Below are 7,918 nucleotides of genomic sequence, written 5' to 3' on the forward strand. Positions count from 1 at the left end.
TATGTGGTAGAATTATTAGTATTATTGCACACAGGGTCTGCTCTCTGGACACAGTGTGTTCCTAGGAAATTGTTTGCTGGGCGATTGTTCGCATAATGAGTCTACGTTTCCCATTGATTTCTATGGGAAAATTTCTAATGCGTTCCCAACCATGGGATTTTGACACATACACACATACACACACACCCCAGAATGATGAGAAAACCCAGGAAAACCCTTTGAAACCTTGCAAAAGGAAAACAAGGGGAAAATTGCTCTCTTATTTGTCCGATCTCTTCCCTCCTTCCCACCATGGATCCTGGCAAAATGGCTACAGCGGACTAGGAAAACACACAAAAAAGCAATGCTTTTTAAAGGTTGCTTACTCGTTTACAGTGCTACACTCAGGTCTGTGGAGTGTATAGTGAGGTTTGGGTACTAATTCATTGTGTTTGGATAAGTGAAATTTTCATGTAACGAGCTTTTGGAACATGGGATCTGCTTGTCTTATTCTTTATTGAGTTTGTTAGTCACTTTATCTTGCCCAGCGCAACCCACAGCAGTTTACGACCAGACAAACAAACAGACAGTAGAACCCAACCCAACACAGATAGATTAAAACCAAGAGGAGAGAGAAATCCTGCCCACTTCTAAAGGTCTCAGATAGTTACGAGATTAAAGGCCTGGTTATAGAGGAATGTTTTTGCCAGGCACATAAAGATATGCAATAATAGTGCCAGCTGAGCCTTCCTGGGGTGAGCATTCCACAAATGAGGAACCACTGTGTTTTACATACAGAAGGGGGGGGGCAGAAACTTATGGGCCCTCCAGAAGATGTCGTGCTACAACTTCCATCAGCCCCCTGCCCCAGCTTGTAAGGCCAGTGCTGGAGGATGATAGGATTTGTAGTCCAACAACATGTGGAGGGCCACTGGTTCCCCTTTCCTTCTGTATGTAGTATTTCAGGCAGCAGTTTAGGAGGTGGTGTTGTATTTGAATGCCCCTACCTGCCAATGTGTAAAAAACAATTTTAAAATAACATCCTGCAAGTAAAATATTAACATTTCAGAGCGAGAGCTCTACCCCACCCTGTTCTTTGCTAGTTTTCTGCCTATAGGGAGTTGTAGGTTTTGTTCTGTTTTACTTTGGTGAGCACTCAGCAATTAAACACTGGGGAAAGATTTCTGACAGTTGGTGAGTTAGGAATCAGTGCAGCTTTGAAAGGTTTATTCATTCATCTTGATTCAAAATGGCATTTAATTGCAGCCAAAGCAAAACCTGCAGGAACCACCATGTAAATTTTTGTGACAATATCTTAAGAAGCACCCATACCAGTTCAGTTTTGAAAGGTTCAGTCTGCTCTCTTGAGTCAACATGTCTTTCAGTTATAGGAAAACATAAACTTACTTCTTGATCTTGGGAACCATAATGCAAAATTTGGTAAGAGGTGTCCAAATGCATTCAATTTGGAATGACTTAGTCCACCATACTGATTCCAAATGACATCCAGTGGTGTTCAAACATAGTAAAAAAACCTCAGTTTCAGGAACCATAATATTTTATGAGGTGTCCGATATACGGAGAACAGATGGAAAGCGAACAACTTTCCAAAATATAAATATAGTATATGTACTTGAAAATGTTTTCTTTATGCTACGGTTGCAGCAAGAATACTCATTATGACAAATTGGAAAAGTGCTAAAGTCCCTTCTAGATTAGAGTGGACTCAAAAAATCATTGAATACACGGAATTAGATAATTTATCAGAAAGAATAAAAAAATAAATAAAAGGAAGTATTTATCTCAAAATGGGAAGTTTTTAAACTTTATTTGAAAAACAGTAATGACAGTTTAAAGTCTGTAGCAGCATTTGAATAACTTCAGTAGGAGTTTTAAGTTTGATGGAAAACCCAGGATAGATTAAATAATATTAAAACCAAAACATGTTATGATATGGCAGTGAACAATTGATGAGAAATAAAAGTAAGGAGTATTGTAGACAGGAAGTCAGTGATATAGAAAAAAGATCACTTTTGTGTTAAAGGTATTGTGAGCACTATTCAATGTATTGTTGTTGTTTTTTCTTTTTTTAGTTGTCAGGAGGTGATGGATATTTGTTTATTTTTATATTTCTTTTTTGTGATGTATTAAAGTGAAACAATTATAAAAAAATAAAAAGAAAAGGTTTTTGTGTCATGTCAATGAATCTATTCTTGTGAGACTTGGAGTGAGACAATCACTACGGACTCGCATTGAGTACATTTCCTGTTTTTCAAAAATGTTGTTTTGAGCAGTATTTTGAACATTAGAGAAAAACACTTTATCTCTGTGTGACCTGGGTCATGCCTTAATCTCAGTTCAATTTATTTTATCATAGTCAAAGCATCAAACTGAGTAAACCCTAAATCCCTATTCAGATGACCTGTTCTAACAAATAGTAATTCCTGTTTAAAATCTACTTTCCAGGGACTTGTTTTGAAACTATGGGAGACCAGTGCTATTACAAACTTGAAGTTAGCATACTACTGCGATGAGTACCTTAATTTCAGAACAGAGGTGGTTTGTGGAGGAGAAAGTGTTTTAACTGCAGTGGGAGAAACATCTTACAAACTATTGAGTTGTGTATGTAGAGAGGGAGGTAATTACAAGTTGTTCCTTTTTAAAATTTATATTCCAGTCCATTAAATTTATCTCTCATGCCTAAGGTACATCCCTGAAGTACAGACCTAATGCCATAGCTGTAATGCTACACTGATTTGGGTCCATTATCTTAGGGATATAGAGCATGACACAGCAGCCCACAAACCTGCACCAATTAGGCCTAGTTCACCCAACAGCACCTAAGAAATATTTAGAATATTTCTGGGCTGCACCACTTCGTTCATCAGGTGTGGAAAATAATAGGAAAAAGCATTTAGGTCATGTGACCTAACACATACAAAAATGCAGAAAAGTAGACACTGGGGATGTGAATTTCTAGCCTGTACTTCTAAACTGATATATGAACATTTGGGATTCAGCCATGCATTTCCAGAATTTACCACCTTTAAACAGGACCTTAGTTCCTTCGGCGTCCCATTAAAGGTAATGGAATTGGAGGATATTGGTGCTATGACTAACTTGAGACCCACTGATTTGATTTTAGAGGGAGGGGCACTGTCCAATTGCACTTGGGCTGAAATCCCTTAGTGGGGCTTAAAGGTAAAGGGACCCCTGACCATTAGGTCCAGTCGCGGACGACTCTGGGGTTGCAGTGCTCATCTTGCTCTATTGGCTGAGGGAGCCGACGTACAGCTTCCAGGTCATGTGGCCAGCATGACTAAGCCACTTCTGGCGAACCAGAGCGGCGCACAGAAACACTGTTTAACTTCCTGCCGGAGCGGTCCTATTTATCTCCTTGCACTTTGACATGCTTTCGAACTGCTAGGTTGGCTGCTGAGTAAATCATACCATAGGATTAGGCTGCACAGTTTCCAGACTAAGCAGACTTGCTAGTAGTAAATACAGGATGCTTCTAGACAATGTTTATTGAGCATTCATCCTGCAGCAACTGATGTGAGGCAAAGGTTGAGGAATCTGACACAATAAATAGCAAACTGCTCTGACTCAGTGTAAAGTGGAGATATAAAATTAGAAAGGGCACACAACATAAGCATGTGTGTGTGCTGTCCAGCACTGGATATCATTTTTAAATCAGCATAAAATCAGGGCTACCCAAACCTCAGTGTGATACCTTTCTCAGAATATATCATTAACCAATAAGTAAGCATCCTTATATGGGTATTACTGTGTGAAAGCAAGCCTGTGGTTGCCATGTGTTTATCCTAAAACATTGGACAATGAACCTGAAATAAAATGCACAAATTAAAATGCTCTATTTGGCAATTAAATAAGCTGCACTGAGCCATTGTGGAATTTACTTGGAAGTTTACGCAGCAAAGGTGGCCGGACTGCTGTCAAAAAAGAAACACACGCCACACACGTGGCCAGACCATCCATGTAAAAAGGTAATGGGACGCCTGACCTGTTAGGTCCAGTCGTGACCGACTCTGGGGTTGCGGCGCTCATCTCGCTTTATTGGCCGAGGGAGTCGGCATACAGCTTCCGGGTCATGTGGCCAGCATGACTAAGCCGCTTCTGGTGAACCAGAGCAGCGCACGGAAACGCCGTTTACCTTCCCGCTGGAGCAGTACCTATTTATCTACTTGCACTTTGACATGCTTTCAAACTGCTAGGTTGGCAGGAGCAGGGACCGAGCAACGGGAGCTCACCCCGTCGCGGGGATTCGAACCGCCGACCTTCTGATCAGCAAGTCCTAGGCTCTGTGGTTTAACCCACAGCGCCACCCGTGTCCCTTTAGACCATCCATGTAGCCCAGTCTTATATATGCTTGACAGGCAGAAGCCCTCCTGTGTCTCAGGTAGAGGGTCTTTCCCCATCCTTTTTAATTGGAAGTGACCTTCTTTGAATTTTAGATCTATTGTGCCTTGGATATGAAGTGGGGTTGGGGGAGAAATTTGGTTTCCTTCACATTTTAGTACAAACCTGCCTAATTTGCACTTCCCAAAGCAATATGTGAACCGAATTGCAGCCGTCTTTCGAAATCCACGCTTCTCCCTATTTTGTGATGTAGTTCTGAAGCCAAAGAATGTGTCTGCTAAGGGGAAAGTGTGCATGTATTTGTAGAAAGAACATAGTATCATTATAGTAGGGGAAATTACTTGTGCAAATGTGCACTGAAATCGTTGGACATTTTCATAAGTACATCCCCCACCCCCCAGTGCAAACTGATGTGGAAAGGTGGCTAACTGACCTTAAGACTGGAAAAATGAGAAGAAGAAAAAAAAGACATTTGTCCATCCCTAATGGAGAGTAGTGGGACGCAGGTAGCGCTGTGGGTAAAAGCCTCAGCGCCTAGGGCTTGCCGATCGAAAGGTCGGCGGTTCGAATCCCCGCGGTGGGGTGCGCGCCCGTTGCTCGGTCCCAGCGCCTGCCAACCTAGCAGTTCGAAAGCACCCCCAGGTGCAAGTAGATAAATAGGGCGGGAAGGTAAACGGCGTTTCCGTGTGCTGCGCTGGCTCGCCAGATGCAGCTTTGTCACGCTGGCCACGTGACCTGGAAGTGTCTCCGGACAGCGCTGGCCCCTGGCCTCTTAAGTGAGATGGGCGCACAACCCCAGAGTGTGTCAAGACTGGCCCGTACGGGCAGGGGTACCTTTACCTTTACCTTAATGGAGAGTAGTAGTGGTAGTGGTGGGTTTGGGGAGATGGGAAGTCCAGATAATGACCTATGAGAAACCATCCAGTTTTGTGATTCAAAGGCATAAATATGAAAAAAGGCTTTGATTGAGATTTTATTTATTTAAGAATGTGGATCCTTTGTCCTAATAAATATTTACTGATATTTTTAATTAATTTTTAAAGGGTGCTTTTATTGCTTCTATTGTGTATATACCGCCTGGATTTACACTGCTTCAATATATTTTATGGAAATGTGAATTGTGGATATTTCAATACATAAATAAATTATGAAACGCTCAAGTAGGCCAACTCTAAGCTAAAAACAAACATTAACAGACTAGTTATTATTATTAAAAGACCAACACTATAGCAATTCATGGTTGGGTACTAAACCAAATAAAGAGCACCTAAAAACTGCAAAGCAATTTCTGGAGAGAGCAAAATGCAAAGGTACGGCTGGTTAAGACAGAAGAGCGTACAAAAGGTGGCAGTACATTGACAAACAAGGGGCAAGCAAGTCTGATATCTAGGGCAGTGAGTCCCACATCCATGATCAGCTATGCTCTTTCCTTTGTTCCCACATGATGCTACTTCTGACGGTGATGGGAAATGTGGCCATGCCTTTCTGATCACAGTGGACAAGAAGGTTCATATGGGAGAGATGGTCCTTTAGGTATTCTGGACCTTAGCCATGTAGAGCAGTCAGTGCAATTGGTGTAAGAGAGGAGTCACATACTGGCATCCAGCACAGACTAAGATTATTGCTGCAAAACACACCCACACAAAATCCTGTCCCCCTCCAACCCCATATTTCACTATATGACAATGTGATGTGCCTTTTATCCTTACGTTGCCTCACTACCAGGATGTGATTTACGGTTGGGAGGGGGCAGCAAAGAAATGTTGGTAGTCATGACAAGGACTTTGCTTTAATACAGCAAAGGCTGTATTAAGAGAGTTAAATAAAAATTAAGCATTCTGTTCCAAGAGCATTTGCTGTGGTGACTTATTATTCCTAACTGATTGCCTTATCTGGCAACTGTTTGAAATCTTCAGGATATGACCATCGATGGCCTAAGTGTGGGTCATGTGTGGGGCTGCAGCACAGTTCGTAGCAACTGCTGCAGAACATCCTTCTGGATCAGCCATGGCAAACACCACTAGAGCTGACAATCTAAAGCTATAAGGAAGAGGGTGAACCATACAGAACCGTTGGTAGGCATGTTTGATGTTTGTGCTTTGGGGAGCGGCAACTTCTCCTAGCACATTGCAAGATTTAATATGCTATTTGCCCAGGATTTCTGGCATGTTTTATGCCTGGCTTTAGTATTGCTTTATAGCTCTGCTGGATTTTATAGTTGATTTTTGGCTCCTCCCCCTCCTCCTTTTGATGTTTTATATGGCATTTCTATTCTGTTTCTCATTTTTTAATTTGATAGTGCCCTATAAATTTGTCAGGGAATGAAAGGTCTTAGGCAAGCAGAACTGAAAAATAAAATTTAAGGAATATTACAAGACAGGTTTGTGGTTGCAAACTGGAAAGTTAATAGATGCACATTTAATAAAATCATCATCATCATAACTACTACTTAATATTTATTAAGGGCCTGTACATAGAACAATGATGATACTGTTCCTGCCTTTACACTGGGATGGGAAACCTGTGCCCCTTCACCTTCTGTTGGGCTCTCATCATCCCTGACATTTCACCATTCTGGCCAGGCCTGATGGGAGCTATAGTCTAAAGCAGGGATGGGGAACCTATGAGCTTCTGGGTGTTGCTGGAATAAAACTACCATCATCTTTGGCCATTGGCAACACTAGCTGGAGCAGATGGGGGCTGGAGTCTAAACATTTGGAGGACTATGGGTTTCCCAACCCTGGTCTGCATGCATGAACCCTGAGGACAGTAATGAAGGTAAGGAGATGGAAATTGGAAATGGGAGATGGGAGGCTAAGCTAAAGTAGGGAGGAGAGAAGGATAGGTGGGTAGGGAAACCCAGCCAGATGGGTGGGGTATAAATAATAAATTATTATTATTAAAGAAAAGTCAAGTTTTAAAGATTTTGAATATTGTAAGCTGAAGTGTTGGGACGCGGGTGGCGCTGTGGGTAAAAGCCTCAGCGCCTAGGGCTTGCCGATCGAAAGGTCGGCGGTTTGAATCCCCGCGACGGGGTGCACTCCCGCTGCTCGGTCCCAGCGCCTGCCAACCTAGCAGTTCGAAAGCACCCCCGGGTGCAAGTAGATAAATAGGAACCACTTACCAGCGGGAAGGTGAACGGCGTTCCGTGTGCTGCGCTGGCTCGCCAGATGCAGCTTGTCACGCTGGCCACGTGACCCGGAAGTGTCTGCGGACAGCGCTGGCTCCCGGCCTATAGAGTAAGATGAGCGCACAACCCTAGAGTCTGTCAAGACTGGCCCGTACGGGCAGGGGTACCTTAAGCTGAAGTGCCCTTAGGAGCAATGGTTGAATTCTAATTTGGTTTGCAGTAGTGGCACTGCATTGTCTTGTTTGTGCTTCTAGTATGGATTTTTCACACACAATACAGGATAAATCTGGCTATCCCACTGAGAATGCAGTAGACACAGAGCTGCAGCCAGTGTTGGCTTCATGATGATGTTTTCGTTCGTGAATTTTTATCCATGTTCACATTTCTTCAAGTGTGCACTTAAAATGCCTTAAGTGTATACCTTAAAAA

The sequence above is a fragment of the Podarcis muralis genome, chromosome 6 (genome assembly GCF_964188315.1).
Source record: "Podarcis muralis chromosome 6, rPodMur119.hap1.1, whole genome shotgun sequence".
Classification (NCBI taxonomy): Eukaryota; Metazoa; Chordata; class Lepidosauria; order Squamata; family Lacertidae; genus Podarcis; species Podarcis muralis.